Below are 6,000 nucleotides of genomic sequence, written 5' to 3'. Positions count from 1 at the left end.
AAACTATTGAAAGATTTTCTCGAAAGCACATTTCTAGTAAACTTGTTCAGCATGTTTAAGACATGTTGCCATGATTTGAAAGCCATCTAAATATATATTCCTACACAGAATTCCTAACAATTCAGTAGGATATTTTTGAAGTACTTTTTTCCCCAGGTTGGCTCTGAGATACACAATAAAATGGTACTTGGTTTCTCAAAACCAAGTAGTAACTTCTGAAGTAACAGGTTAAATGTCTAGTGAAATCATGGGGCTCATACATTTCCTAAAACCTATTCCTTTTCTAAAGTTCAGTGTCAGGATTTTTTATTTGCTTAAGACTAATATTCTGCAAATTGTACTCAGTCAGCATTGACAACCATAAAAATATTCTTCTTCATTTAAAACAGAGATGTTCAGAATATAAACCAACATGTGCAGCTCTGTGTATTTGTATATACCCTAACATGTTCGAAGTGTGTTATGCTATTCACAATGATACCGAAGTATTTACTATTGGCATATTAGTCATAAAAATGTATAATTATAAAGTAAGACACCAATTTAAAATAAGCCATTATCATTTCTTTTTTCTAGCTCTCCATATTTTTTCTTCTACATAATTTTTTCTTCTACTTTTTTTCAGCTACATATCTTTCTAGAATGCTTCTTTAAAAGGAAAGGATTGAGGAAAAGCCACTTGAAATTATAGAATGCTTCAGGAAAATAAAATCTCTCTTCAGTTAAATCTTTTGAAAAAAAATCTATGCATAACACTTTTTAAGCCAAGACATGGGTTGGTTTTATTGCATTTTATGCTGTGACAAAGTACCATAATTAGCACATTGGTGTAATTTACCACTGTTTCATTAAAGCTGATTGCCTAACTACCTGGGAAGTTAAGATGGCTTCTTGAGTACTTGATCTGCCTTATTTTTCTACGCTATCACTGTTTATGGGAATTGAGTGAAGGTACTCATTGCCAGCAGAAAAATAATCCTGATAAAGTTCATAATACAAGGCAAATACATAGCTTCGCTCTTTACCTCCTTGGCTCTTTCCATTTTTGGTTGGTTTGACTTTATCATGAAACTTCAGATGACAATATGGATATCTGGTATTCAGCTATTTTTTTTACCAACTGAGAAAGCTAAATCACATTTCTTTAAGTTATATGGCTAATCATTTCTCTTTTGGCAATCTCACTGTAAAAAGTAAAGTGCATTAAAGTCCATTAAGTCAAGCTTGCTCTTGACTTTCAGGGATTCTACAAATTCTACAGAAATAGTGAAATGCATTTAAATGGCTTGAGGTAGGGATAAGGGAAAGATGTTTTAAAAAATACAAAAACTAATGAGCAAAAGTAAACTAAATGCTGTCATATATGAATAACTATCCTATATACAAATAACTTCATGTTTGCAGCATGAGCAAAGAACCACGTGCATTTTATCCTTTACTCTTTAGCCACCCACCCTGACTATAGGACATGACACATCAATCAGCATGGTACTCTTATGTTAGAGCAGTAGGACTAGCTAAGGAAATCCCTATTTTAATAGGAGACCCAGTGCTATATACATTATAGAAGCAGTGCTTCAGATCAATAGGCAAACATGTGCATAATCCATACTACATGCAGGCTTGTAATAACTTCCATACCAAAGTAGTCTATAGCAGCCTCATCTGAAAAGAAAGTTTAGCAAACAACAACAAAAAAGCTTGTTGTAAATTTTCCATAAGCTATTTACATTCTGACAGAAGGATGGGCTCTATTACCTTTCATAATTCCTCTGCTACAGACTGACAAGATATGCTGCACATTAAGTAGCCATTTTATTTTTGTTGCTAAAATTAAAGTGGTTTTCTATAGGGGCTGCCTTATGTTAAATTTGCAATGTACAGCACATTTCTTTGTATGATTTGTAGCTACTTGCCCCATTCATAAAAATGAAAATGAACTTTTTGGATTTGGTTGTGGAGACTTTTTACATTAATACTTCATCCTTTTTAGAAGTCTCTGGTGCTTATGGAATCTCCTTCCTAGGCCCTTCTGTCCCTTGAATTATTCTCAATAGTATGTACTCAAAAAAAAAAAAAAAAAGGAATCAAGTGAGAAGTGGAAACTCTGATAATTTTGGTATTTCTATCATCCCTAGAAATATCAATGTTCATGAGTAAATGGAAAAGACAGGAGAGCGTGTGTCTTGGAGAGCTCAACAGGACAGTAAGGAATGCCAAAGGATGGCACTGAACAGATGATTAGAGTAAAAATATAAATAATAATAGTAACTATAATTATTATGCATATTTAGAAAAAAAATGCAAGAAAAAAAAAAAACCCAAACAGGAATCAAACCCCATCATCGTGAGCTCTGGTGTATCATTAAAATGGAAGGGAATTACATGCAAATGCTTCAACTAGAAAATGTAGAATACCTTTCCACTGATGATTTTTAGTTGTCAGGACAAGTGAGACCCAAAGAGCAGTGAGAATGGTCCCAGCATGCTTGTTGCCTTTTTTGTTTGCACAGTAGCTGTGAATTCCAGCCTTGCAGGTAGTGGAACCCAGCGGGAAGAAGGGGCGGGACCCAACGATGCAGCCTGAACTGAGAGCAAATTTAAATTCCTGAGCCTTTTTTTTCCTTTTTTATTTTTCTACTCTGCAACAAACTGAAAAGATTCTAGCACGCTAATTTAACCACCCTGCTTCTTTTTCTTTGCCTTTTTTTTTTTTTTTTTTTTTTTTGTCTCCCTGCTTCCAGGATAATTAAAAGAGAAACCTGTAAAGGCAACATCCCTGTGAGCGAGTTGGTGCTGCAACGTGCTGGTAAGAAAACGAATTTAATTTTTTTATCTTTTCTCTCTTTTTTTTTTTTTTTGCCTCCCCCCCTTTTCTGGGCTTTTCTTTTCTTTCTTTCTTTTTTTTTTTTTTAAAGAGCTGAAGGCTTTGTCTGTCTAATGCAGTCATAAGCGTGGCTTTCCTGCCGTGAGGGGTTAGCATGTAATGAAAAGGTGTAATTGCCTGATATGTGACCTCCGCGTCATAATGGATAATAATGGGTAATAACAGCGTTCCTGTGTACCCTGATGATGCTTCTCCCTGCAAATTGACTGGTCACCCAGTTGCAACAGGGTTAAGATTGTCGCGCTATGGCAATGAGTTGTTGATGATTGAGGGTTGGTGTTGCAGTGTCCTGTCAGGGAGAATTCTTGAGTTCTCCAACTTACTCACTTGCAGGGGTGTTAGGGTTTTAATAGGTCCGTTACGGACCATAACTGTTCTGTTGTTTACTCACCAAACAGGAAGTATGATGGTGAAACTTTTTTTTAAGTAACACTGTAATTATCCTAGACTTCCTTAGTTCAGATAATGAAACAAACTAAAGTGAGTGCTGAGTAAAGTTATTTTAATCCCTTTGATCTGTAACTAGTCAGGAGTTCATTAGACAGTCAACTGTGGAGAGCCTAGATCATTTGTGGACCTTGGACTGGAGATGCCAACTTTATTCTTTAAAAGGACAAATTTTAATTTTAATTCAATAAGTATTTCTATATCCTGTGCCTCGGACTGGTGCTGAAAATGTTCTTGCCCGTTACTCTGTTATGGGGAGAAACTGAAGCTAAGGGGTATACATTTTCAGCAACCATCTTTTCTCACTACCATTAGAACTGATCAGGTCATTTAAGATCCATTTCAAAACACATAACTATTGACTATGAGATAAAGTTCCCAAGGTTAAATCTACAATCAATGTACTTCTTTTCCTTACATGCGTGTAATTTTATGTCAGTTGGCAACTATGGTCAGTACATTTTTTTACTGCATTTTAATATTATAAAGAAGGAAGGAAACAAAGACATCTTTCTTACAAACCACACATCTCATTTAAAAATATATCCATGTGGCAAACTTTATTTGAGCTTATCCAGATTCTAGCCTCAGAGGCTAGAATATGCATTGAAAGGTTAGGCTTGTCAGTGAGCCTGGTTGGATTTGGGTCGAGAAACTTAGGAACAAAGATTTTCTCTTTTTTTGCTTTAAAAAAATACATATAAAATATTAAGGGGTATTTCCTGCTCTTCTCCATTGTTGTTTGTTAACTGTGGTATTTTGTTTTTTGGGTTTTTTTTTTTTTTTTTTTTTTTTTTTTTTGCTTCTTGCCTTAAGTAGATAAGTAAAAGATAATAGGGAGATTGTCAGAAAGAGAATGTAGTTACCAAATGCCCACTAAGACCTTTTTCTAAAGAAAAACTCTCCTATGAAACTTTGAAGATTGTATGCCATTTGCATCTGATAGAAAATGTGGCATTCCATACGCTGGTTAACATTTGGTCCCCAATCTCTGTAGCTACTCTATCTAATTGTGTCATTTCTACATTTAACAGCTCTGAACCATGCCGCCCCTTGGGTCCTCACCAATGCCCCCCAAATCACTTGAAATGTCTGAAAAGACCTGGGAACATTAGAAGATGTCAATTGTTAGAATAATTTCTGCCTCTTGCATCAAGAGAAAATACTATGGATTTAATAGTTCATTTTTAAAATCTGTTTTTATCCGCCAGTAACTCTATTAGGAACATTTCAGTTATAATTGGAATAAATTGTTGCCCAGTAACAAGCAACTAAAGTGAAGCTACTTTCCATAGAATCGGTGACTAGAAATAGCTACAAAGAGCTAAATATAAGTCAAACCACAGCACGGGCATTTCTTATTTTTTTAAGATTCATGTCTTTGTAATTTTACCTTCTACTTAAAATCTTAAGTTTGTTACCTGAGGTATCTCTTCTATGAAAATGTCTAATTGACCAAAGTCCCATATATAAAGAATAAAGGCCAATAGATCTCTGAAAAAAAATTCTTCCTGATTCAAAATAAGAATAAAAGAAGATAAGCACAACCTCTCACACTATGAGTGTTAACAAGATTCTGGGCTAGCAATACCATTATATGTGAAGAACTGCTATCATCTCTTGCAGAACGTAATGTAAAATTATGGGTTTCACTGTAGGACTCTGTCATTTGAACTAGTAATCAGTCCATAATTCTATAGATGGCTTCAGTTAAAATGATGCTTTCCCCCATTAATAAAATATTGAATAACACTGAAATTACTTTAGTTAGATTTTACCCTATCCATTTTTTTCAATAGAAAAAGAACCAGTAATAACCCCACATCCCAATATCTAAGCATGCGTAATACCAGAATGTCTTTTCTTCTCCCCTTGCTGAAGTGCTATGACATTACAATTTTGAGAGCAAAATTCTTTAACAGTAGTTCTGCACTTGCCATTTAGCTCTTCCTGCGTTTGGGATAGTTTCCACCTTATAATTGCACTACATATTGAAGGAGAAAAATACCTTATAGAGAGAGTAAACATTGTCATTTTACACACACAGAGAAAATTATATACGATGCTGGAATGAAAGTATAAAGACAATATAAACGTATAAGTCATGCTTTTTGAAAATATGTCATTTGCTCAATTCATTATGTGTTTACTAAGCATCAACTATGTTAGGATCTGTAGGAAACTGAAAAATGAAAAAGCCATCTCTCGGTCATCAAGGGACTTACAATGTAGTAGAAGTTTAACTGGTAGGCTAAAAAGTGTAATTTGATTAATTAGCCTTTGCCAAACTTAACGTAGTGTGAGGCTCTCGGGATCAAGAAAAATTCTGAGGTATTGTTTCTGACCTCTTGGAACTGGCATATTCTTCAGTTCTCACATCTACTTGGGTAATTTTTCTACATATAGTCATGTATGTATTGTCTTTCTTGTGGTTTTAAAAAATTATTGTTATTATTGATACAGTCTTAATATTGTATTTTCTTTCACTACAATAAGAGAAGAAGCAAAAAATACTAAGCTGGATAACAGGCGGTATCAACCCTAGTCCTTAATTACCACTGCCTTTGTTAGTTAATTTTCTTGGGTCTTTGTCTCCTCGTCTTTGCCAAGAGGAAGAGGCCCCATCAAATAGTGAAGTTTTTTTTTTTTTTTATTTCTGCCTCGCT

At 34.6% G+C, this 6,000-nt stretch overlaps 1 protein-coding gene across 1 annotated transcript in view; it reads left to right on the top strand.

The window, feature by feature from the left end:
• Positions 1–2,556: 2,556 nt before the first annotated feature.
• CELF2 (CUGBP Elav-like family member 2) overlaps positions 2,557–6,000 on the top strand; it is a 797,242-nt gene continuing 793,798 nt past the window's right edge. The window contains exon 1 of the mRNA XM_027593429.2: positions 2,557–2,809. The gene's annotated coding sequence lies outside the window, so the exon portion shown is untranslated. The remainder of the gene's footprint in view (positions 2,810–6,000) is intronic.

Source organism: Zalophus californianus, chromosome 9, assembly GCF_009762305.2.
Source record: "Zalophus californianus isolate mZalCal1 chromosome 9, mZalCal1.pri.v2, whole genome shotgun sequence".
Taxonomy (NCBI): domain Eukaryota; kingdom Metazoa; phylum Chordata; class Mammalia; order Carnivora; family Otariidae; genus Zalophus; species Zalophus californianus.
The sequence above is the reverse complement of the archived record's forward strand: the minus strand, read 5'-3'. Positions and strand labels throughout refer to the sequence as shown.